The sequence below is a fragment of the Uloborus diversus genome, chromosome 1 (genome assembly GCF_026930045.1).
Source record: "Uloborus diversus isolate 005 chromosome 1, Udiv.v.3.1, whole genome shotgun sequence".
Lineage (NCBI taxonomy): Eukaryota > Metazoa > Arthropoda > Arachnida > Araneae > Uloboridae > Uloborus > Uloborus diversus.
This window is the reverse complement of record NC_072731.1, coordinates 115,796,705-115,823,916: the sequence shown is the minus strand read 5'-3', so window position 1 is coordinate 115,823,916 and position 27,212 is coordinate 115,796,705. Positions and strand designations below refer to the sequence as shown.

The 27,212-nt window shown below is 35.0% G+C and overlaps 1 protein-coding gene across 1 annotated transcript in view; it reads left to right on the top strand.

Annotated features, from left to right (window-relative positions):
* LOC129231643 (leucine-rich repeats and immunoglobulin-like domains protein 1) overlaps positions 1-27,212 on the top strand; it is a 102,015-nt gene that overhangs the window by 33,461 nt on the left and 41,342 nt on the right. The gene's annotated exons all lie outside the window — the stretch shown is intronic.

Below are 27,212 nucleotides of genomic sequence, written 5' to 3'. Positions count from 1 at the left end.
CTGTCACCGCTCAATTTGAGACCATCGTCAACTTGACACAAGTCAGCACAAAAAATATTCGGGAACCTGTGAAGAATTATTGTGCGAACTGCATAGTCATACGATAATTTGTTGATCTTCAATGATTTTTTTTACACGTGTCAAGGACTTTTCGGACACTTCGTTTATTTAAGCCAGAAAAAAAAAAATAGTTTAGTTCCTGACAACCCTAAAGCACTCATGTTTTTCATTACAATTTAAAAGGAACCACATTTAATTCTTCATAATAGTGTTACGTGGACGCGAACTGTGAGACTTTGGGGGTCACTTAAGATGGTCTCTTTAAATTTCCAAAACTCTGAAACCTTACATTGATGACACTTTAAAAAAAAAAAAATCGTGATAATCACAACCAAATGATTTAGTTTTTCAGCTACCTTAAAGTTATATTTATCGGAAGATGCACTCAAAATACCGTTACCTTCAAAAAAAAAAATCTCTAAAATGCATTAGCGAGGAATAAGAGCTAAATCGAAATATTGCGAGAAAATAATCGTCATTAAGAGCTAAAACCGAGCACTAAAATAGCAAGTGAAGCGTGCGATTATATATATTCTGAAACAAAGTAAATAACCAAGTGGATTTAAAAATTGAAAAGGATGATCACATTCCTGTATATATCCAAACACGCCTTATCATTAATCATTTTCTCGGAGGGATCCCCGAAGGCTATCGAGCCCCCTACGCATCGACCCGAGTCTTCCGACATGACCCGAATCGTTCCGAGAAACGCTCCCGGCCGAAACGAAAGTTTCCGAGGAAAAGGTGGATTTGACGACTCGCAAGGTGACGTTCGTGGTTGGAGTGCCGAAGAGGATCTCGGTTTTCCTTTTAAGGGAAAGGATGCGAGGTCACTTGTTGCCATTATCTCGGGATGAGGCGCTTAAGTGGTGGAGGATGTTCCCGGGGTTTGGCAGATATTCCACAATCCGAGATGCCCTCGGTGATCAAGCATGCTAAATGACATCACGTTCGAGATGCTCCCGGAGGATTTTTTTCACCGAATGTTTTGAATGCTCTTCGCGTTATTCTGCGAATGCACGAAAAACCTTCTTTGATATCTGAAAAATCAGATTTATGTAAATCTTAGGAAAAATAATAAAAAAAACCGCTCCGAGTCTTTTTGCGGAATAATGTTTTTCGCGTTATTCTGCGAATGCATGAAAACCTTGTTTGACATCTAAAAATTCAAATTTATGTAACTCTTAAAAAAGAAAAAAAAAAAAGCAACGTTCTGAGTCTTTTTGCGGAATAATGCTTTTCGCATTATTCTGCGAATGCATCAAAACCTTGCTCGACGTCTGGAAAATCAGATTTATTTAGCTCTTTTGAAAGAAAAAAAAATCGCTCTGAGTCCTTTTGCTATGCGTTTTTTTTTTCTTTTTTTTAATTTGGAAAACTTTTTGGTACTCACTTAATATTTTGGCTGAATGGTTTCGACAGACCAAATTGTTTCCTTTGTTTGGATAAACATATAGCATTTACTTAGCTTGAACAAACCAGGACTGCGGAGTCGGAGCGAAAATAAGTGGCTCCGACTCCGACATCTTTACCCCAAAATCAGTTAGACTTCAACTCCACTAGCAATGGCAGAGTGGCGGACTTAGAGAGAAAATGACCGACTCTGACTCTTGGAATTTTAAACCTTCGACTGATGACTATGATTCCATTACCCCAAAATCAATCCGACTCTGACTCTTCCACTCCGCAGTCCTAAAATAAACGAGCTGAGACAGCAGGTGGATTCTGTTGAAGCAATCATTTCACTTTCAAAACTACACACGAAATTAAAGAATAAAGTGAGGTGCAGTGAACGTTGAAGCACTTTCTGAGTCCCACACGTAAGGCTGCAATTAAACGTTTTGTGGAAAAGTTTAGAATTATCATACAATAAAAATATTGCCATTACAATAATTCTATATGTTCTTGGTTATTATACAAAAGAAAAATAAAAGGTAGTTTACTACCTTCATCTAAATTTTTACTGTTATTTGATCAGAAAAAAAAATAAGTTTATAGTTAATTTAAATTCTGAAGTTTTGAATTCAGATTATGTTTTTCGCAATCACGAGTTGCGACAGAGCCCTACTTATTGGTTACTATCCTACTCGCTTGTTTCTAGAAACGGCTCCTGTCTCTCCTCTTGGGCGGTTACGTGTGTACAGTTGTGTATGTGTAGGCTTGTGTGTGTGCGTAGACCTGTGTGTATGCACGTTGGCGTGTGTATATGTGTGTAAAGGCGTGTGTGAGTGTGTATGAGCGTGCGTGTGTGTAGGATATGGACGCCACCGACCAGGAACATCGGCTACCGGGAGGAGTTGCGCCTGCAGAGGACGGTGGGGTTGAAAAAGGAACCAAACATCATGGACGGTCAAATGAAAACAATTAGCAATCGTAATTGCTCTAAAAAACATCGTCAGAAAGTCACACACATAACGGTGAATGGCCCTGTTCATTTATTTATAACTAGCGGTACCCGCACGGCTTTGCCCGTAGTTGAAAATTAAAGGGTCATTTGGTTCGTCTGTATATATTTAAAAATAATGGATGCTGAATTTCTCACCAATATGCTATATGTTAATTTGCTCGTTCATGTTATGGTAATTAGCTCGGTATTGCTGCAGAAAAATTAAATCCAACAATGGTGGCTTAAACCTGGAATAAAAGAAGAACAAAATCGAATCCTGAAAAATCGCTTCGAGGTGCACATCCCCTTGCTGCCAACTAATTTTATGCCAAATTTCTTGAAAATCGGCTGAACGGTCTAGGCGCTATGAGCTTCACAGAGATCCAGACACATTTCCAGACTTTCAGCTATATTATTAGTAAAGATCGTTGTTATTTCTTCTCAGTTTCCGGTATCGGTGGTCACATTGAACAAATGCTTTAAAAGAGCTTAAATATTTTTTGGATGTTGCAAATATAAAATAAATCAAAATAAAAATTAACAATAAGCATATTAAAGCTACGGGACAAAGTTTCAATTTTATTAAAACCCATTAAATCAATGAGTCGGAAACCACGCCACGTCGGAAGTGTCTTTTTTAATGCGTAAACAGTAAAAATTAATGGAGCAATTGAACATCTTGACTCAGCAAAGTGTGGAAAGCACAAGAACTTCAGAAGAAACCTAAAAATTCTTGAACCTTGCAATCCAGACACACACGTGTGTTCTGTTTCTGTAATTTCAAGTTCTTAAAAAAAAAAATGTTATTTCATTATTCTGTTTCATTATTTTTGCATAAAAAAGAAAAGTGTTTTATAGTTAGTAAAGATGATTTTAGAAAAGAGTAAAAAAAAAAGAAAATAACGCTCGAAAGAATCAAGATTTTTAAGATTAAAAAAGAAAAAAAAAATATGAAAGTTTTTTTTTTTTTTTTTTGTGTAAATTAAAATACTTGGAAATGTTTTGAGAGCTCTTTTCACGATCATTTTTTCTCTGTAAGAAACTAAGTTTCTACTTAGTCTCGATTCAGATTGCTTTTTCATTTTGAGTTTATAATCTTAACTAACAATGAACCTTAAACTCTTTGACGTACTAATTGAATGACTCACATTTGCAGCAATGTGAAAATAAATTAAACGCCCTTACATGCAATGATGTCTGGTACAGGGGTGCCCACTTAGGAGGAGGGGCATGGCGCAGATTGCGCCATTGAATTTTTAGGAGGGGTTGTTTTGAGGAGTATTTTTCTCATTTTGGGGGGCTCTTGCTTTTGGGGTGGGGGTATTCACAATGTTTTGGGGGGGGGGGGGGGGTGAGCCCTTGCTCTTAGAGGGGGACACCCAAAGTCTAGAAAGCGTTTCTCATTCTTTTGATTGATGTCTTAGAGGTGTCACTCATTTCTAGTGCCGTAGTATCTGAAGTCTCCGAGATGTCACTTATTTCGTGGGAAATTACTGATTCTTTGACGTCTTGGGGAAGTCATTTAATATGAAAGGGTTAAAGTGATTGACAAATGATGCATACATTACTATTAAGCCATGTGAGCAACTTCAGCATGAAGCAATCTGAAACTGTGATGATGCTTTTTGGAAGAGGACTACATAGAGAACCAGGGCTGAATTCGGAATTTTTCCAATACCAGAATGCCAAGGAGAAAAAATCGAACCCTGAACCCCTGAGCCTTGGTCAGTTTTATGGGAAAAGGGGATTTTTTTTTCTGGAAAAGTACCAGATCGGCGTTCCGGTGCGTCTCGGCACCATTTCACCTCTGATAGAGACGAATAGTGTGTGCAACATGACTTCATAATCGAGTCCTATGGAAACTGATTTCATTGAAGATTAACGTTATTAAAATTTGACATTTTTAATAACTTATTCATTAACGGCTGGAAAAGGAAATGTTTTTACATTTTTGCAAAGAAAAAAGTACTAAAAGAAGGAAGTTCTAATTTCTAGGGGGGGGGGAGGCTTGAGCCCCCACTTGCTCCCTCACCCCATATGGGCGCCCTTGGACTTCATACAGAGCAATATCTTCTGTAAGATGAATTCTTAGAGATTAATCTTTTTTGCAAGATTAATTTACAGGGAATATTACTTTTTAAAAGAACATCAATACTTTTCAAGAGAAACTTTTATTGAAACCAATATCGTTTTCAATATGACTTCATAGGGATCAATACGTTTTGCAAGATTAATACTTTTTGCAAGAAGACTAAATAGACCAATACGTATTTCAAGATGATTTTATAAAAATTAACTTCAACTAGTAAAAAGTAAACGGCATAGACGTGTGTGAATTTGGTGCACCACTGTACGGGGGTCTAAGGATCAACCCTTAAAGATGGTATTTCCAGATGCTCAGCAATAGAATATTTTCAAGAAAAAAAACCGAAAAACATTTAAACCATCTCAAGACCTGAAATAAGCAAATCTAAAACGAAAAAAATTCTCAAGTTTCGTATTCACCATAGATAGGTAGGGGAGACTGGGGTTAGTAGTTACAATTTTTTTCAATTTATTTTTTATTTTTTACGCTAAACTATTTCAAGTATTTACACGTGTAAAACTTTAAAATGCATCTAGATTGTTTAACGTTCATTACATTTTTTTTTTAATAATTAGAAATCACTACTCCAAAATATTTCAATTCTTTTGAATACTTGTACATTGTAACAATTTACCCCACCACGGGGCATGTTTTACACTGTATTGGGTTAGTTGTTACATAAGATATATATATAAGTAATAAAATAAATCTTACACATTTAGTGGTTCATTCTGTTACAATCATAAAAATTCTTAACCACGTTAAAAATAAAAAACGTTTTTGACTTTATAGATTTGCTTCATTAATGACTTATTCTGATAAACTACCATCATCATAATCATTGTCCAAATTACAATTTTACAAGCATATAATTCCTCAAACTTAGCACATCGGTCATGTGCCCATTCGTCACAATTACGACATTGAAGCCAATTAGATGGTGTTTTGGATTCTAAGTACGGTTTAGCGCACTCTATGCAGAACAAGTCTTCATCATCTTCATCCAAAGGACGCACTGTTTGGATGCTGTTTTTTTTTTTTTTTTTTTTTTTTTTTTTTTTTTTTTTTTTTTTGTCTTTGTGTCTGTTTATTTCTTCTCTGTTAGAGACAATTTCCTTTTCACAGATTTTTGTTTCCCAGCTTCGGCTTGCAAAACACTTTTTATTGTTGTATGTATTAGAGAGGGGCTGACTATGGTTTCCGCTTGCTGACCGTCTTTACTTCTGCGCTGTCTGCAGCGTTGGAGAAAAGACCTACATTCGAATAATACATTATTTATTATTATTATCATTGGTATTATTATTGTTATTTATTCAATAATAAATATTAACAATAAATTAAATAATACAATGAAAGAAATCAGAATTATTATTATTATTATGGTCATCTAACTACAGTATTTTACATGAATTAAACCATGCAATGAAACAGATCAGAAATACTACTTACCATCATTTTTCGTCTTACTGCAGAATCTTTGTATTGTCATGAAATTTATTTCGCATTGATCGACTGCCTTTCGTAATGAACTAAATATCATTACTTTTTTACCCACATCTAGGTATGTTTCTTTAGATGTTTTGCCCCTGTCCGTCTGTTTTTATACCCCCCGCCATATCACCTTTCAAAAGAAGACATAATATTAAATTAAAACTAGCATGGGGGCAAGTTTTTACTTGTAACAACTAACCCCAAGAAAACTAACAACTTGCCCCATATGACGCCACTTCAAATGTTGTCCCATATTACTGGTTTTATATCTTTGTTCGAAACTTTTAAATATGTTAGCACATGCCTGAAAATGTAGGCTTTTATGTGGTATAGAAATCAATCTGTTATCTGTAACGGCTTCGCCACAAATAAAAAAATAACAGCTGAAAGAAAAATTACTTCCAGATTCAAAAAACAGTTTTCCTTGAGCACTGTCCCTGCTATTGACTGCAAGCACTCCAGTGACCGTCAGGGAATGCAGATGGGTGAGAGCTATCATATGGTGCAAGGAAAGTCAGTTTCTACTGGTGGTTAGTTTTAAATTCGAATGCAGCAACTTACCCCGTGTAACAACTAACCCCGGTCACCTCTATTTCATGTTTTTATTTGCTTAAAAACACCATGATGATAGTGAAAATTTCAATAAAAAGGATTATTTTGTTTTGCACCAAAATCATTCGGAACACTTTTGAGTTATTCTTTTCTCTTTTATACTTAACTCTTTCTTTTCTAAAATAAAGGGGTACCTAGCAAAACAGTCATTTAGATAGTCAGGCTGTCAAGGTGCATTTCCCCCCCCCCCCTGCCTTCAAGAACAAGGTTTATCTATATATACGTGTGAGCTATGTTACGTGTATATGTAATTTTATTATTTACGTAATATTTATTCAACCGGTTGCTATTGGTCCGGCATTGGCTACCGGTATCGAACATCTCCCACCCCCGTTGAAAATAATTTAACTGCTGACCGTGTGCTGATATCTCTACTACCAGAGAAATCAATGCGCAATAGATACAAGAAGATGATCCCTTGTACCAGCGTACTTACAACGACACTGCCGTGGGCAGCTAAACGGTAGTATCTGCAGAAATGAGTTTTCCAGATATTCGAAGAAATGTGTGTTGGATTGAATACTAACAATAGGGAAATGTTTGTATTAGACTTTTTTTTTTCCAAGCCCTTTTTTTCAGCGGAAAACAAATAAGCAAGCTTGTACAAAAAAGCTAACGAACGAGGGTTGATCTAAAAGTATGGTTCCCATGAAATTTTGCATATATACAGCACTGTTTATTCTCTTTGAAATTTACATCGTTGGAAAGAAAAAACGTTTCTCTATTTTCATACATAGTCACCATCTTTTTCTGTGCATCATTGTCGACGGTGCCCTAATTTCTGTATGAAGTGTCACAGAAGTTCACAGCCAACCCGTTGAGGAAGCGTTTCATCTGTTTTTACTTCCTTTTACAAAGTAAAGGAAGTATTGTATTCACGAAAAAATTTTGACCCAAAAATAGGCCTTAATTTTCGTTTCGCTCCCCCCCCCCCCCCCGAATGAATGTTGAGTTTTTTTTTTTTTCAACCCGACCACACGTGGATATATGTCTAAGAACGCATAGACACCCGAAATATCGATTTTGACGATCCCCGAATTAATTACAACGAGTTTTCCTCGTGACGTCTGTATGTACGTATGTATATGCGCATGTATCTCGCCTAACTCAATGGTAGGTCCTAGAAAGTTCAAATTTGGTACGTAGACTCCTATTTGGGGCTAGTTGTGCACCTCCCCTTTTGGTTGCATTCGGAAAATCCAAAGGGGGTGTTTCACACCTTTTTGTGAGGAATCATCCAAATTTTTTTTCGCCAACTTGGCGACAAAAAAATTTGGCGTTCTTTTTTTTTTTTTTTTTTTTTTAATTTCGTTTTATTTTGGCCATTATTGGCGATATTTAGAGAGTAAACATTGAATCACATTAAAATGTCCAATATTGGGAAAATTAATCTGTATAAAACGGTTTTTTTTTCCTTCAGTTCGCAACAAACTTGGGGCAAAATATTTAGAGTGTTTCTTTGCTTACTCCAAGGCACTACTATTATCATTAAATTGGTATAAAAGGAAGTCTTGTGATCAGCTCGTTTAACTTCGTCGTCGCTCCGGAAACGTTGGCCACCAAAGTGTTCCTTAAACTTAGGAAATAAATGGTTATCACTAGACTCGAGCTCCGGACTGCATTCAAGAACGGAGTGGTTTGTTGAATGTCATGTCCCACTCTGGCGGTGGAGTTCTGTGACATTTGATACAGAAGTTAAGGCACTGTCGACAATGATGCACAGAAGAAGATGGCGGTTGTGTATAAAAATAGAGAAACGATTTTTCTTTCCAAACATATAAATTTCAATGAGGATAGACAGTGCTGTATATTTGTAAAATTACCGGGAACCTTACTTTTGGATCGGCCTTCGTACAATACATGACACAAATGCAAAAAAAAAAAAGAAAAATATGAAGAATGAAAAATTTGCAGTTACTGCCCTTTACCTGCCCACTGTAGAACACTCTCTTGAATGCCTGTGGTGAAAGGGCTCAAGTCTAAGGTCTCTACGGATGAGTTAAGTCACAAAATCAAATTATTTAACTAAACAAAGGCACGACATCAGGTTATAAAAAACCCAACTTCGCAATCGAAGGATTATTCCTGGTAATGGAACTTATCAAAGGCAATTCCCATTGAGAGGAGTCGAATCTCAGATTAGCATGGAAGCCAGTTTTGAAAGAAGCAGTTAAGGTCACGGTGGAATAACAAACCGGCTCGGAGATATTAGATCTCCTACGCTTGGCTGTGCCCGTAATCACACACGGCTCATTAGTTGTATTCCTTCAGATCGGAGGTAGGAATGTGCAGAGCAAACCGCTACCTTTTATGAATAGGGAGATGGGACTAGCGTTTTGTCACGATATGGCGGGTCACTCACCCATCGCAATCGGTATTCTCCAGAGACGCTATGAACCGGTAATACGGATTGATTCGGAAATCACACAATGAACATTCACCTACAAAAGAAACGGAGATTTTATCTCAAAAGAGATACAGTTTGATATCGCGCCACTTTTGTTTTTAGAAAATCGAAATCCCGATAACGTCATAATCAAAACTCGAAGGTCAGAATCAGGAGTTATAACTCATCTAATACTCCGAGCGATAATTGCGACCAGGCCGCAGCACCCCGTTACCCTTTTGATGCTCTTTGTTGCCCTTTTGAAGCGTTCTGTTGCCTTTTCCGACTGCAGTTTCGAGTGTCACATCAATGTCAACAGAGATTCTGAAATTCCAGATATCGTCTCAATTATTGAGAATATTTCACTAAAATTTCAATTAAACACCAAAACACGTGTCTGCAATATTTTGCAATATTTGTGCTTTCTGACGTTGGATTACTGATTTTTTGAATGTTGTCTTATGTCGAAGCAATTTTTTGTTCATCGTTTATTCATTTGTCTTTCGCACATACGATACTCGCATGAAAATGTTAGCATACTTGCATACATATTTTACATTTAAAGAATTAAGTCTGTCATAAAAAGCCGCGAGTTTTACCGCATTTATTGATAACTAGTGGTACCCATACGGCTTTGCCCGTAATAGAAAAATTAAAAGCTCTTTTGGTTCGTCTGTATATTTACAAATAATGTATGGTGAATTTTCTCGCTAATTATCTTGTATCCATGTTACGGTTCCACGTTATGATAATTTCGTAATTTACTCGTCCATCTTATGAAAATTTTGTTCTTAAAATTGGAATGGAAGAAGAACCACATCGAATTTTCGAAAACTCGCTTCGAGGTGCATACCCCCATGCTACAAACTAACTTTGCCAAATTTCACCAAAAACGGCCGAACGGTTTAGGCGCTATGCGCGTCACCGAGATCCGGACAGAGAGAGATCCTGACAGACAGAGATCCGGACAGAGAGACTTTCAGCTTTAGTATTAGTAAAGATAAAGATAATAGAACCGAAGTAATGTCGAAAAGGTTACACGTTTGAATGCAATGTATTTGATAACAGAATATGAATGCTTTCGTTTGCTCAGTAGCATTTGAACGGAGGATTCGATTAAATCTGATGGAAACATTACATAGAGCTCTTGGGGTGTGCCGACAATGTGTAGCAATGCGATCGCACTGCTATTTGTTACTATAATTTTCACGCTACATAATTGAGTACAATTTATTTGAACTTTGCTGTTGGAAAAGAAAAGGAATGGCGGCAACTCAAATAATGCCAGAGGAAGTAAAAAAAAAAATACTTTATTCAAAAAAGGAATTTATGAAATTTGTGCAGAAAATTGCTTTTGCACTAAGTGAGTTTAAAAATATTGTTGTTCAGAATTACATTTGGGTGCTAAATAGAGTTAATTATAGGCGTTCCTATAATTTTCCAATATTCACACTTTATTGCCAACTTTTAGTAGAAGGACAAGAAAAATTTTTAGCAAGCAAATGATAAATGTACGCTTATCAAACAGTTGAAAGCTTAGTCCTTTTCAAGAAGACATAAATATAGAGATATATGTGGTTTTACTGGAATAAATATTATTATTTAATCGGGGAGTTCTCGTTCTCCGAAAGGTATTGTTTAAAGATCATTCTTTAATTGAGTTCTGATTTAATGTGAGATAAATGTACTGTTGCGTCAGAAAAAAAATATTAACGTTATTCTCTTTTCGGACAACTTTTCCACATAAAAAGGAGGATTTTAAATAGATGCAGAGACAAATACAGAGGCAAACGCATGGGCGGATTTATGGGGGGTCAGAGGGGGGCAATGCCCCCCCAGTTTTGGGAGGACTTTATGTAGTAACAACACATCTTCCAAAAATTTAAAATAAAAAAAATCATTATTTTTTCATTTTTGAATAGTTCAGAAGAGCATGGGTGGATTTATAGGGGGGGGGGCAAAGGGGACAATGCTCCCCAGTTTTGGGAAGAGTTTATATAGTAACAACTTATCTTCCAAAATCTTACAACAAAAAAAAATCATGATTTTTTTCTTTTTTGAATAGGATATTAAAGTTTATTTTTTCTTTTAAACTTAAAATAGCCATTTCTTACAAAGTTTGAACACTACTGTACAAGTGTATAATCTACTACTCAATTTCAGAGGCTGGAAAGTGCAAATTATTGATAGGTTCTAAAATCCTTGAAAAGAATTGGCGCAGTATAGCCTACAAGGGCTCTTGAACCAAAAACCCAATCTAACCAACCAAACCTTGAAAATAATTAGACAAATCTTTGAAACTCCTAAGCAAAGTGTGCTTCAATTTTATTTCTTATCAAGTGTATAAATTAAGAATTGTTCAAATGGGTAGTATGTTACTCTCTTGATACCTATTCTCTAAATCTGTGCACCATTTCTTTTAAAGTATTAACTTGCATCACAAAGCACTTTTAAAGCGTATATCTTTAAAAAAAATTATTTGCCTATTATTTCCAATTAGCCCTTATAAGACTTCAAAATGCAGAATTTTATATCCATTTTAGATAATTTCCTCCGGGGGAGTAACCCCCGGGCCCTCTAAAACTGGAGATATTCTATATCCCACTTAAAAGGGAGCACTGCGTTACTCAATACCAGCCCCCCTCTCTTTTAAGGTCAATTTAAAAAGGACAGCATGATTACACACAGTAATGAAAACGACACATAAAAAGTAAAGAATGGCCTTACGCATCGCAGAAAACAGACAAAAACATGGGAGGAGGTGGGGGGAATTAAAAATGTTGCTCCAAAAAAAAAAAAAAAAATCCTGCCCCCCCCCCCAGGAACTCAGTCCTAAATCCGCCTATGGGCAAACGAGCTGGTGTGTGCATCATATGACTTCCTTTTACTCCAATTTAATGGTAAAGTGCCTCGAAGTAAGCAAAGGAACACTTTAAATATTTTCGCTCCAAGTTTTGTTGCGAATCGAAGCAAAGAAAACGTTTTATACAGATAAATTTTCCCAATATTGGCAGTTTTAATGTGATTCAATGGGAAACTCTCTAAATAAGGCGAAATTAAAACCAGATTATTTAAAAAACCCGCCAAGTTGGCGACAAAACTTGGCGACCAAATGCTTGACGATAGATTGCCAAGTGTTTGCTAAATTATAACACCGTTTGAGTTTGCATTGAAATTAACAATGATTTTACCCCAAAAAGGTGCAAAAGATCACCTTTGGAACAACCGAATGCAACCAAAATGGTAGGTGCACAACTAGACCCCACTAAGAGTCTTCGTACCAAATTTCAACTTTCTAGGACTTACCGTTCTTGAGTTATGCGACATACGTACGCACATACGTACATACATACATACGTACATACAGACGTCACGAGAAAACTCGTTGTAATTAACTCGGGGATCGTCAAAATGGATATTTTGGGTGTCTGTACGTTCCTAGGCACATATCCACGTGTGGTAAGGTTGAAAAAAAAACTCAATATTCTTTCTGGGGTGAGAAAAATGGAAATTAAGGCTGATTTTTGAGTGAAAATTTTTTCGCGAATACAATACTTCCGTTTTTGTAAAAAGAAGTCATAAACTGATGAATCTAATGTGTGGCTAAAATGCCAGGTATTTGAGCCAAACGTTCAGCATCTTTGTGTTTTTTAAACATGGCTGAAGCAAATAAATTGATGAACTAAATAAATGACTAAAATGTCGGATATTTGAGTCAAACGTTAAATAAATTTGTGTTTTCACTGTTGACTGAAGCTCAACAAAGAATTTGTTTTGCAGTAATTTTGTAGATATCATTTTAGTTTGTAGCAATGTTTTATGTTTTTTGTCTTGTTATGAACTATTGAGCACCATCAAACAGAAAAAGTATATATAAAATCTTCCAAATTTTATTGCGTGCGTGTGTGCGCGGATGTATGTTTACTTGCTAACTTATTACTTACTACACAAGGGGTTCGCCAACTTCTTTGGATTTTGAAAGGCGTTCGCAAGGGGGAAAAGGTTAGGAACCGCTGCCTTAGAAGATACTTTTTTCCCCTCGAAATTCGTCAGCTTGAAAGCTATCTTAGAGTATACACATTGATCCCAGGTATTTAAGAGGAAACCGTGGTTTTGTCCATTTGTTGTGTTTTGAAATGTGCTTCTACATACTTTGTTTCTTGTTTAGTCATAGGTGGGTGGTACACCAAAAAATTGGGAGTCAAAAGCGGTATGAGCTAGGATTAGGAGGCAGTTCACCCAAAGCTGATTTTATTTATTTATTTTTTACTTTTTAATTGAGAAAAATATTAGATTATTGCATCAATATTGCTGACATGACCTCTAAAGAATTTGAGATATGGTATAAAAATGCTATATCAGATAGCCAATGTAGACTCCCCATTCCAATTTTTATGAAATAATAGCATGAGACAAGCCTATGTACGTATAATTGAAAAAAAAAAAAAAAAGGTTCTTATTTTCGCGAAATAAAACAATCCACCCTGTAAAAATATCCTGCTTCGATCGATTGTTAATTTTTGACTTTGATAAGTGAAGAGCCGGGAGGCCTGCTTACTTTTGGAAGCAGTTGCCCCCCTTGTCCCTCCCCGTATTAGCTGCCCATATTTTTGTTGTTGAACTTTTTTTCATCTTCAAATAAATGAATATGGAACGAAACCGTTTCTTCAGAAAGTTATAACTTTTATTACTTCTGCTGTGCGCGCACTTGAGCATAATCTTTCTACCTTACTTCGTTCTTTCAATTCTAGCTTTTAAATTATTTAGCACGTTCTGCAGCTTAATCACCGTCGATCTGTTAACGAACGGCCACCGAGTTGACGTGATCGTGATTTGAATCCATAGCGTTCGGATTCCTTTTATCTCAAATTAGCATGCATGTCAAAATGTTACAATGACTTTTCAGACACTATCGTTCATTTCCGCGTATGTGCAGAACATGAATCTCTCCCCCACCCTCCCATCATTCCCCTTATATCATTTTGCCGGGTCACCTAGTCCTTCACCATTACCCTCCATTTGAGATTAGGTTAGGTTATTTTAGTAGTTAGTTTAACCACCGGTAAATATTTCTCAATTACTTTTTGATTTGGTAACCTTCGAGCTAGATTATATTTCTTTAAGGTACTATTAAAGGTTAGGGCCAGCCCTTATGGCGGGGGATTCAAAATTTTTTCCGATTTGTGGCACTGTTTAAAGAATTAAAATTATCTCGAGTCATCCTAATCTATCTCTTTTTCATATATATATATATATATATATATATATATATATATATATATATATATATATATATATATATATGCTGGGCGGGTACCATATTACTATCTAACTATTTAAATACACATGTTAGCAAGAAATAAAATATCAGTGCACAACAGTAACTTTATTACGAGCAATAAATTATTTACTGCATCATATGACTTTTCTCAAAAAATCTTATGGCTCCAGCAAAATTTCCTCAAAAAGTGTATAGTTCAATTAAAAATTCAAAAATATTTTTTCTTATACTAGTATGTCCAAAGAACATCTGAGAGAAATTACAGAAATGCATCTTAATTAAACGTTTAAAAAAGATCTAAACAGAGCGGTCTCTGAGATCTAACGTCCCCTGTTATTTCCTTCTTTCTCACCTCCCTTGTTACGGGTTAAACTATAAAACAATGATTTGCACAAACTTAAAACACTTAATTGAAACACGAACATTTACATGTGGAAAAAACTTGCCAAGACGAGAATAGTTCACGCGGCGAGCGAGCAATCAGCACCGAACGAAGATACGAAATCGAATAATACTTTGAACTCTGTACCCTGCGCTGTACCTATTGATACATTAAGTTAATTGTTAATTTTAATTGCTTCATAAAACAATTAAAAAATTAATTACAATTATTTTAATTGTGAGAAGCGATTAACGTACATTAATCCAATTAAATTAATTGCAAAGTACAATTAATAGTTTGATTGTAATTAATGTAATTGCAATTACTTTTTCAATCAATTAACAAGGCAGTTGAAAAAATAATTGATTAATGCCCAACACTTCCCTTAAGTACAGTCAAGTGCTAATACTTGGGACAGTACCCTAACAAGGGACATTTTACCGAATTTAGTTTTGAGGGCTGATACACCTGTTGGTATTTCACCAATAAGAAATAAGTGGAGTTACAGAATAAATGAATAGTTATCTTATGAGGCTATGTGGGTTGAACTTTGATGGGTAATCTTTATAGATTATTTTTATGATTGAAAATTTCGAAAAAAATTGCGATTTTTAAGTTGGAAATAACTTTGTTAAACTAAGCAATTTAACTTTGTTAAATTGGTTTAACTACGCCAACTGAGCAGTATTAGTTTGAATTTGTTTCACTGTTCATCTTGGCTATGTACCAGTGCCTTATTTGGGCAAATTCATTTCCACCCAACTAATTCAATTGAACTTATTTATTCATAATTTTGAGAATTCGCAAATGCGTTCCAAACTTGGAACACTGTTCTAAGTTAGGATACAAAGGCATAAAAAGTGTCTATAAGGAATATTAAGGAAATAAAGTGTATAGTTGAAAGAAACTAAAGAAAATGAGTCTCAAAAAGTATGTATGAGGCTAATTTATTCGTAGTAAATTTTAAACTTTATGAAGGAATGAAAATAAATGTGAAAAGATGTGAATTAGGAACATAGAGAGCTAAAAATAAGCTGTGTTAATAAGTATTTGGGTTCACCAATTGCTTTTATGCTTCCAAAAATAGTGATAAAGCAGAAATATTACATTCAAAAGAATTAAAAAAGCTATGGAGACATTTAATGCTTTCAGGGGCAAGTGTACAATCTGAAGTCATTGAAAATTAACATGATTGTATTATTTCTATCTAATGATTTTTTTTTATTTATAGGGTCTAAAATAGAATTCTTTAAAATGATCGTTGGTGTCCCAAACTATTAACTATGTGTGGCTGAATATATGAAAGATAGATCAAATTAATAAGTGTTCCAAGTTAGGGTGGGTGGTCCCTAGCTTGGGACAATGAACACTTTTTTTTTTAAGGGACACATCTACACATCTATACCCTGTCTTGAGGTGAAGTACTAATGCACATGCTAAAAATAGAATACTTCGTTCGAATGAAAAACATATGATTAATATGTTACTGAAGGTAAAAGTTCAAAACTGCCCCAAGTATGGGCACTTGACTGTATATTACATTTACTTGTTGGTTAGGTAATCTTAAAGCTGGGTTGCATCCCTTATAAGTAGATTTACCAGATGGCCGGATTTTGTCCTGACAGCCTAGGTTTCAAACTCATGTCTGAATTTGAAGATGATTGCAAAATTGGGATTTTTTCTACCGAGCTTGGAATCATTCTTGTGTGTGTCAGAGGCAAGGCGCTTTCTGCACAGTCCTCTATATTTGTATGTGAAGCATTAGGAGTCTTTTTTTTTTTTTTAACTGGACACTTTTAATAGTTGACGTCTTCAATTTTTTGTGAAAAATTCTGGATGTGTTAGTGGTACTATGATAAGAAAAAGTGAAGTTTCTTTTTTAAAAAACTGATTTGTTTGTCCTTGAGTAGAGGTCAAAGTTTAAGGTCATGAAAAAAAAGAGCTAAATATATGATTGCTTAACTTCAAAAGCAATAAGTAAACCACGCCTATTCTTTTGAATAAGGATACTACTTGATACTAGGTACATTCTAGTATAAATATTTTGGTGACTCGCTCATGACTTTGAAGGCAAAGATCAATTGAAAATGCAATATTTTTAACTTTTTTTGCCTTGTTTGGACTCGGATATCTGCTAAGCCGTGATTAACCCTCGGAAATAAGTACATGATTAACTACTCACCACAATATAGTACTGAGAAAAATATATAACAGCTTTCGTTTCTCTTGGCTTTAGTAGTTTAACGGTCTCAAAGTCGATGATTTTTTTTTTTTAAATGGCCAAGTTTAGAGGTCAATAACTTTGATCGTGACGGATCAACAACTTTGGAACACAGCTGTAATTATAGTCCGAATGGTGTAATTTAAGGTCCAGGTTAGAAACCCGTGGCAACTAATCAACTTTTTTAACTACGCGATCTCAAAGTTGATAATATAAAACAACAAGAATCATAGTTTTAGGTCAATTCCTCTATAACGCCTGAGTCGGAAACTTTGAGCAAGACTTGTTATTATGCTCTGCGTCGTGTAGGTTTAGATTCATGTCAGAAAATCATGATATCTAATCATCTTACTGAATCAAACTGTATCAAAATGATGATTTCAGTATAAAAGAGCGTTTTTTTTTTCACGATGCATGCTACTCCAAATCTTATAAACTCAAACTCACATAAATACAAGAATGAATCAACTGCCAAATGTACTTTAAGCTCCCGAAATTTCATGCTTCCAGTCTAATAAAGTTTCTGTAACCTTGACCGCAACATGGCAATTCTTCTCTCAAAGCTGATCCGCTATTTTGGAGCACTATACTTTAGAGATCCTAGATCCTCAGGATTCAGATTTCGGAAGTTGAAAATTAGTTTCAGGTTACTCAACTACAATACATCTCTACGCCTCTATAAAATTTCATCCTATTCGGGGATGATCGAGTGGGGACAGTTTGAAAAATCAGGTCAATTGACGTGGAATCACTCTGATATAAACATTATGCGCAACACGACATAGAGCACAATAACAGTTCTTGGTCAAAGTTATCGACTCAGGCGTTATAGAGTAATTGACCTAAAATTTTGATTCTTGTTGTTTCAAATTATCAACTTTGAGACCGAGTAATTAAAAAAGTAGATTAGTTGTCATGAGTTTCTAACCTGGACCTTAAGCTACACCATTCGGACTATAACTACAGCTGTGTCCCAAAGTTGTTGACCAGTCGCGATCAAAGTCATTGACCAATCTTGGCCAATTTCAAAAAATCATCGACTTTGAGACCGTTTAACTACTAAAGCCAAGAGAAACGAAATCTGTTTTATATTTTTCTTAGTACTATACTAGGGTGAGTAGTTGATCATATACTTATTTCGTAGGGTTACTCACGGCTTTAGCAGATATCCAAGCCCAAAATAGGCCAAAAAAGTTTAAAAAATTGCATTTTCAATTGACCTTTGCCCTCAAAGCCATGAGTAAGTCACCAAAATATTTATACTAAAATGTACCTAGTATCAAGTAGTATCTTTATTTAAAACAATTGACTCGGTTCACTCATTGCTTTTGAAGTAAAGCAATCATATATTTAGCTCTTTTTTCTTTCTCTACGCCCCTCCCCTAAACTTTGACCTCCACTCGAGGGCCAACAAGTCAAATTAGAGAGGAAACAAGCTTCACTTTCTCTTATCATAATGTTAGTAAAATATCCTGAAAGTTTCAGAAAAATCTTAGGTGTCAACTATCAGGCCCCCATTCACTTTGTCCAGCTTTTAAAAAAATGACTCTTAACTTCTATAAAAATGAAGTTATTACTAGTTGAACAATTAGAGAAAGCTACGATACCGATGTGGTTTGATCTTACCTCTGAAAAAGCTTCGGTCAGTTTGTAAACGCAACAAGGAAATCTTTCTTCCACGGTCGTAACTATATATTTTTTCGGAAACAAATGTAAGATTTTGAATGGAAAGAAATTCTTTACAGAGGTTAAGGGTCCAATTCGGCGTCGCTTCATTGGATATGATGGCCCAAGTTTCTTGGTACAAACTGCGGAAACATCTCCGCAGATCTAATAAATCAGTACCGTCTATTTGGGTTTTTGGTATTCTTCGGTTCATTTTAAAGACATTTTGTGCGACGTCAAATTGGGCAGAAAGCGATCAAACTTTTTTTTACTGCGTAACGTATTTCTCGTCCAGTTGTGTACAGAGGAAATGCTTTTGAAATATAGCGTCAGAACTAAGACACAAAATTTTACAAAAATTTTCTTGAAATTCAAAGTAAAAATGCTCTTTTAAGAGCGTTTTTACGTTTTAAACTGGCGAAAAGAATCAAAGGAACAACAAATCTTTGAAAACTGACTTGGTTTACCTGAAATCGTTCTAGAGATATAGCGGTTTCATTTATCGATTAAAACGTTTGATGACACTTTCCCCCTACCCTTCCTAACAAAATTTGGTGCCAAGCACCAATCAGCAACAGATTCCATTACATATCATTCATTCACCAAATTTCGTTCAACTCCTTGCGTATTTGTTAAAGCTCCCACAAAATATAACCGCTAACAGACACATACAAACATTTTCCAAAAATGGTCAAAATGCGTTCAACGCGATTTAAAACTTGTAAACTTATCCAAACTCAAAAATTTGAGTTTTCATTATTCCAATACTTTCTTCTAGACATTTTGAATATAGAAGCAATAAAAAGATAACCAATGTTTTACTAATAGGTCTAATAAACTAACACCAAAAGGAGCGACTCCTCTAACTAATGTATTAAAAAGCAAGTGTGTGAGGGTGTTGAATGGGCCAGTATCGTGTGGATGCCCACTAGGGTTATGACTTTTTTTTTTTTTTTTTTAACCTGCAGCAAAAATCAATGAACTTTGTTTATACATTATCAGCAAATAACATTTTTTTTTTGTTCCATTTCAAAAAAATGTTTCGCAACAATAACCAGACACGTCATTTAAGGTCAGGGGAGAGTCAATCGACCCCCCTAACTTTGAGCAATTAACGCATTTACGTATAATAAGTGCGCTTGGTTTTTGCTGATTTTAAGACAATTTGCGGATGGGCTTGCCATTGATATTGAAGATTCATCAACTTGAGCACTCTCAGCACAGTCAAAATATGCTGATAGAACTACAGGTTCAAATGTTTATGTTTTGCCTTTCTGCCGTTAATATCTGTAATTTCTAGCTTCTATCTGTTCTTCTAGCTAATTTTGCGTGCAAAATGATGCCTCATGTCAATCTATACTAACATTATAAAGAGGAAGAGTGGATTTTGTATGTTTAATTGTTCCGGGTAATCTCCGGAACCACAGCACCTATTTGAAAAATTATTTCTCTATATGAAAGGTACATTCTTACAAAGTAACATACGCTATAAATTTCGCATATTAAATTTTGTATCTATGCGAATTTTTTTAACTAGTAATTTGTCTTGACTACCAGTTTATATTTTCTACTAATATCATAAACGGAAAGAGCGGGTTTTGTATGTTTATATGCTCCGGGTAATCTCTCAAGCCATTGCAACTATTTGAAAAATTGTTTCACTATATGAAAGATGCATTCTTACTGAGTGACGTTGGCTATAAATTATGCACATATATTTCTACTGATTTTTAAACTTATAGTTTGTCTCAGCTACCGGTTTACGTTTCGAACTGCTTTGTTCTTAGACATGTAAAGACTAAAATCGATTGTCCAGCATTTGTAATGAAAAAATCTGGTTGAAGGTATTCCTCGAGCTGTATGCTGAGGGATGGAAACGTGTTAATGAAATGAAAATAACGATGCCAGCTTGAGTGCCGCCAAAAGCTTTACGCGTGTTTGAGGCAACAGAGGATAAGGTATACCCCCTCCACCCCTAAAACTTGCCAAATGTTTACTATTCCGATTCCGAGCCGGGCCCCTAGTTTCCAACTAGACTGACATGTCTAATCAGCCCTGGCGGCAGTTACAAATAAAGAGCTTGTGATTCAAAGTTTCCTTGAATGACTGTATGGTTCTGTTTCCCTTGTATGTAAATAAATAAATATGGGAGACCGAGTCAGTTGATACAGGGTTAAGTTGATGCAAGGACTATTCTCAAATGAGTATGAGCATGCTAATTTGACTTACATAAGACTAGATAACCTGTGTTTTTTTTTTAAATAATCACGATTGCTAATTGCTTTCATTTGACTGTTTTGATGTGCTATCATTTTATTTCCCGCCAGCACCCTCTGCAGCATCACCATCGACCGGCTCCTCACGATGCCGCTCCTCTAGCGAAAGCCATCTCCAGGTTGTGTCAATATCCTACACTTACACGCATGCATACACGCACGTACAAACAAACACATACATACACATACATACACCTACACACATACACAAACGCATACACACACACATACATACAGACACCTACATATACACACACACCTACACACAACTATCCACACACTCATGCCTGCACACAGACACAAACACATATGCCTACACACACATACACATCCCCCCTACCACAATCACTCATATACACAACTACCCACACATTCATACCTGCACACAGACACAAACACACACGCCTACATACACACACACACACACTCGTGATTACGAAAAACATAATTTGAATTCAAGAAGCCAAAATTATTTATTTATTTATTTTTTATTTTATTTATTTATTTATTTATTTATTTATTTATTTATTTATTTTTTTTATTTTATTTATTTATTTTTTTTTTTTTTTTTTTGCTGTTGTTGTTTGAGAGTTGTCCTTAAAAATCGTTTATTGTGCACAAAGTATTTTTTATGGTTTGCTTTCAATTGTCGAGGGTGTTTAAATAATTATATTATATTAAGCAAGATATTACTGGGCAAGATATTGCTGGTGTTCCTTGACTAGGAAACATGATTTTACCTAAGAGAAGTTGTCTACATTCGTAACTGTTTTTTCATCTTTTTTTTGAGATAAAATAGTCGTGTTTAGGTCAAGTTGATTCGTAAAAAATAGTTTAATTCTCATAAATTTAAAAAAAAAAATCCAAAAATGCTTAGAAATGACAAAAAAAGGGAAAAAAAACTCCAGGAAAGGAAATTCTCCTTAAAATAATTAAAAGAGCATATTTCGAAGCAGATATCCACACTTATAGTTGTATTAGCTACAAATCAGATTTACGTTCATCATCTAACTCGAATTAATACTTTAAACATTGTATGAGACTCCTTTTTAAAAACAACTCTTAACAACTACATTTCGCTGCTTATTACGTCAGCAAAACAATTTATTATTCATTTGTATATCAACTTGATCAACGTTGGGACAAGTTGATATATTTCGAAAAAAAAAATTAAGATTTTTTCATATGAAAAATATATGTTAACAGCGATTTTGAAATCCTTATTTGATAGAAAAATACAAATGTTATTGCATGAAGTTAATTTTGGTAAGTAACATTCAGGGGTGCCCCGATGGGAGGTCACGAGAGATCTCTGTGACCTTCCAAAAATGTCCCTAATCGGCAAATTTTGTCTGACAATTCGGCAAAGTTGTCATCATTCAGCAAAGTTTGGAGCTCTATTCTGCAAGAGTATCATCATTCGGCGAAATTTGGAGTGCCATTCGGCCAAATTATAGTGGTTCGGCAAAATTTGTAGTTTTTTTACGGCAAATTGAGAATTTCCGACATCCCAAAAATCGTTCGGACGCTCCTGGTAACATAAGTAATAAAAATTAGGAAAACCAAAATGTAAAACGTGTATCAATTATACCCGGTCTCCTCTAATACAAAAATCATTGGAAACTTTCCTATTGTAAATTGCTAAATTTTGTGCAGCAATAAAGAAAAATAATGTTGGCGTTGGAATTTACAAACCCCCAACTCACCATTTATATTACAAAAAATAAAGGTTAATAACTTGCTATCGAACATTTATCCATGAAACATAATCTTTCTCAGCTTTCAAGAAAGGAAAGAAAGAAGCCAATTTAAAAAAAAAAAAATGTAAAGGCTGTTCACCTGAAATGAATATTTTATTGTTCTTCTTTCTTTCCGAAATTCAGTTCGAAAACACTCTTTTGTAAAATCAAGAAGAAAAAAGAGAGGTCAATGTGTGCGGAGGAAATCGTTGGAAAACGCAGTGTTATTCAACTGTGGAAGTGACCAAAGGTAAAGAAAAAAGGTTTTCTCTGGGTTAGGATTGTTTTTCATTCCCAAACTCTGCAAAAAGACTTGGAACAATGATTATATATCTTGTGAATGCATTCCTTCATCCAAATCCTAAATACCAATCAGGATAACATAAACTTTTAGCGCACGACAAGGCTAATGGCTCGATCTCAAGTTTCGATTCAATAAAGTACACTAAACTCTCAATTATCGGCGGTTTGATTATCCGCGGATCTTTTCACATTTTTTTTAAACTGCCATTAAATATTTTTTAAACTTATGATGTGGGATGTGGTAGTCAGGACTTCAGTGTCTTTAAATTTGATGTCATAGACTCCTTCTTGTTGGCTGTGTTCAGCTACTGCTGATTTTTTCTTGTGTCCTAATCGGCAATGACGTTCATGCTCCGAAAGGCGAGTCTTGATGCTGCGCTTTGTGGTTCCAACGTAGACTGATCCACAAAAGCACGGAATTTCGTACACTCCTGATGTAGAGAAAGGTTCTCCCCCGAGGACACTGAAATTTAAAGACACTGAAGTACTGCCCACAACATCTTATTACTATGTCCGCCTTCATCGCGAAACTGTTGAAATCTTCAAACATCCGTTAAATTTCAATAGAAAAGAAGAAAACTAAGAAAGAAAAAGGAAAAGAAGAAAGAAAATAAATTACTAGTAAGGATATTGTTTTTTTTTTGCAAAAAGTATTAATTGATCTGTATGCAAATTACAATATCATACACCAACTTACATTATCAAAGTTAGACAGTGTTTTAACATACAAGAAGGGAGAGGGGGGAATTGCATCAAAATATAAGTATGAGAAAATTCTAATCACTTTTTGCTGAAAATTTCAGTTAAAACTTCCTGAAAAGTAGAAACTATTAATTTTTTCAATTTTTCCGGAGTGGAAATTAACGCCTTCGAAACCCCCCCCCCCTTTTTTTTTCGTTTTTAACCGAAATTTTCCGGGGGGGTTTTTCGACTGTTTTCATCTCTACTTGAGCCGCAATTTTTTTCGTTTGTAGTATCATTTTCTTGGAATCATTGAAAACTACAGGAATACTTGAATTGTTCTTGCTGACCATTTTTCTTTTCGAGTGCATTATGAAAAGTCCTTAGTATTTTTTTAAAAAATCTGTTACTCTATAACTTATTGTTACTTGTAGTGTTTATTGATCGCCTGTTATAAATATTTGTAAGTTACTCTTTGAATTTTGAAGTGATAACTTCTTATGGGAGGGTAAACCGATTTGTGACATAACGCACGTAACGGGGTAAATTTAATTATAGTATAGAATGCTAGGAACGCAGGATATGCGTAGCCACGGTGGCTCGACCTGAAGACGCGGGCATCGCGATCCAGTGGGCGTAGGTTCGAGTCAGCCGTGAGGCAAATCTCGAGGGTACCTTGCGGAGAAAATCCCAAACGTTGCTAAAAATTATTTGTAAAAAAAACAGTATAAATACGTATCATTGTCATATTTTTCTTATAAATTAACCAATAATCCTTATGTATTATTTCTGAAGCCTGTTTTTTGCTCCCACGAGAGATCTTCCTTATTTATGATTGATTTCCTTGATTTACCCCTAATTTTAAAGCTTATCGTGCAGGCTAATGACGAAAAATACACCCACGTTCTTTTTTTTGTTAAAAAAATCTGTTTTAAAGCACCGGACTAAGGTTTTTGGTTAATTTTATAAGTTTAACTTGCGCTGTGACTAACGGAGCTGAATGGCTCGATCGGCAGAGCGTCCGACTGGTAATCAGAAGAACGAATGTTCGGTCCTAGCCCGGACTATCTGTATCGAAAAACCAGACTGATCACGCATTACATGAACACTTAAAATACAATAAGTAACACAAGTCAGGCAATAAAATAAATGAGATTGGAATGCTCCTTGCTGTCACGAAAACTTGATGCTACCTGTAGCTAAATTGTTTTTTAATTGTAAGGATTTTTTTTTTTCTCTCTTCCGTTTTTGAAACTTAGGGCTCCGACCAGAAAACTAAAGCATAATGTAAGCGAAAATATAAGTAGCAGGTTTAAGATTTCAGACTACAGTAGAATAATTTTGCCCAGAAAAGAGAATCGTATACTGAAATGTAGATTTTTCTGGTGACAATTTTTGACCCTTTGTGGAAATAAAATAATCACTACCCAAATTGAAATTACGCTTTTCATTTAGTTAACCTATGAATATTTATTAGAATACGAAGCAAAACATTAAAATTACAAACAACTCGATGAGTAAAATATTATTTTTTTTCCTCTTTCGGAAAAAAAGAAACAAATAGCCAGTCACATTTTTACTACATTCGAAAGCTACGTTTAAAAAACGAACTTAGTTCAACTGATTTTGTATTTAACCGTGCGGTTAAATGATAAACACGTGCTGCCATCTAAGCCATAACAGTTCAAGCAGCCTGCGATAACAAATTGTATAAATTTTCAAAAATAAAAACACTTCTCTTCAATATCTCATCTTAGATATTATTTGTGTGGATTATTTTTCTGTCGATATGCGAGATCTTTCTTCTTTCTTGAAGAAATTCCCCCCTCATGTTAAGGCTTATCGTGTCGGCTAATGACGAAAAATAGACTTACGGTCGAAAAATCAATTTTTCGGAAACACCCCTTGCTGCTGCAAAAACTTAATCGAATGGTGTTCTTTCTTTTTTTAAAGTTTTGACTCCGTTCAGATAATTAAGCATAATCTATCTATACTAATAATATAAAGCAGTAGAGTTTGTTTGTTTGAACGCGCTAATCTCGGGAACTACTGGTTCGAAGTGAAAAATTCTTTTTATGTTGAATATTCTATTTATTGAGAAAGGCTATAGGCTTTTTTTTTTTAATGATAACTTCTTTTGGGAGGGTAAACCGATTTGTGACATAACGCGCGTAACGGCGCAACTTTCGTCTGTCATTCCTTTCGTTCGCGCATACGACAGAAGCGCGCATGGTCGAGGAAATTTTGTTTCTTTACTCGTTGGGTCAGCTTTAAGCGTTAAGTGATAGTTTAAAAAGTAATGAAACTAACAGAAGATGGATGATTGTCGCAACATAACGCAATTTCCTAATGAAAGGTGAGTTGAAGAACACAATATAATACCAATAACATTGTAAACAATATATATTCAAAACAGCGTTTAATCTTTAAATTTATTTTCAAAAGAAAAACATTTTTGCGATTAGTTATACTAAAAATTTCTCGCTTTATTTAGGGTTTTGAACTGTGATAAGGTGTGCACATTTTAAACGAACTTTATCCCCGCAGACTCCGCAACGCGGGGGTTGGGGACGGCCGAAATAACAAAAAATTGTAAATACACATTTAATTTGTGCATCACAAAATAAAATCTAAACTGACTTTAACTTTAATACAATAACTCGTTAAAAAGTTAGTTATTTTGGGGGAGGGGATCCAATAAAGTGTGCGGTTAGGGTCCCTGGTGATTTTTCCGGGGGCCGAGGGCAAAAATGATGATACTAAGATTATTCTATCTTTGAAACGTAATGTGTAATTAAAGCGTCAAAATATGACAGCAGGAGACGTAGCAGTTTATCAGAATGATCTGGATTGCATAAATATTGTCTCTCCAAATATAGGATTACATGTTAATAATGCTACAAGCTATAATATGGCTACACAAAACGATATCGGTGAAATGTGTGTAGTGGAATGTCTCAATGAAGCAAAGAAACAAATTATTATTGCCAACATATACATATATCTAAACAAAAGTATTTTAAGTATTATTCAATTTATTCATAAACAGCTTTTAAATTATACACAAGAAGGTTTGCTTTAGTTAATGAAGATTATTATATAATTCCTTTAATTTTTACCGGAGATTTTAATGTTAATTTTGCTTCTGATCGAGCTAAAAATTTACTATCTTTTCTACAATCCAAATTACAATTACAAATGATTAATAAGCCAGAAGAAGCCACTACAAGTCACGGAACTGTACTTGATGCAGTCTTTGCAAGATTTTTAGATAACATACAATGCAAAAATTTCGTTGCTTATTATAGCTACCATAAGCCAATTGTTACTTTCATAGGATTAAATAATGATAATAATTTAATCCTATGAAAGCTATCACTTCAGCCCAGCGTCCCGTGACGCACATTTTGTTTTTCTTTTATTTAAGAGTCGTCCATCGATGGAAACTCGATGGTCCACCCATAACAACCGGTTGCCACGAATAGACCACATGCTAAAATATTTATTTTTCATTTTCATTCTTTATTGTGTATATTTATCATGAAAGTGAATATTATTATTCAAAGAGAAATATACTGAAAAATTGTTCCTATAATTAACGTGAAATTTGAGTTGGGTTTCTTTTCTAAAAAAAATCGAAAAC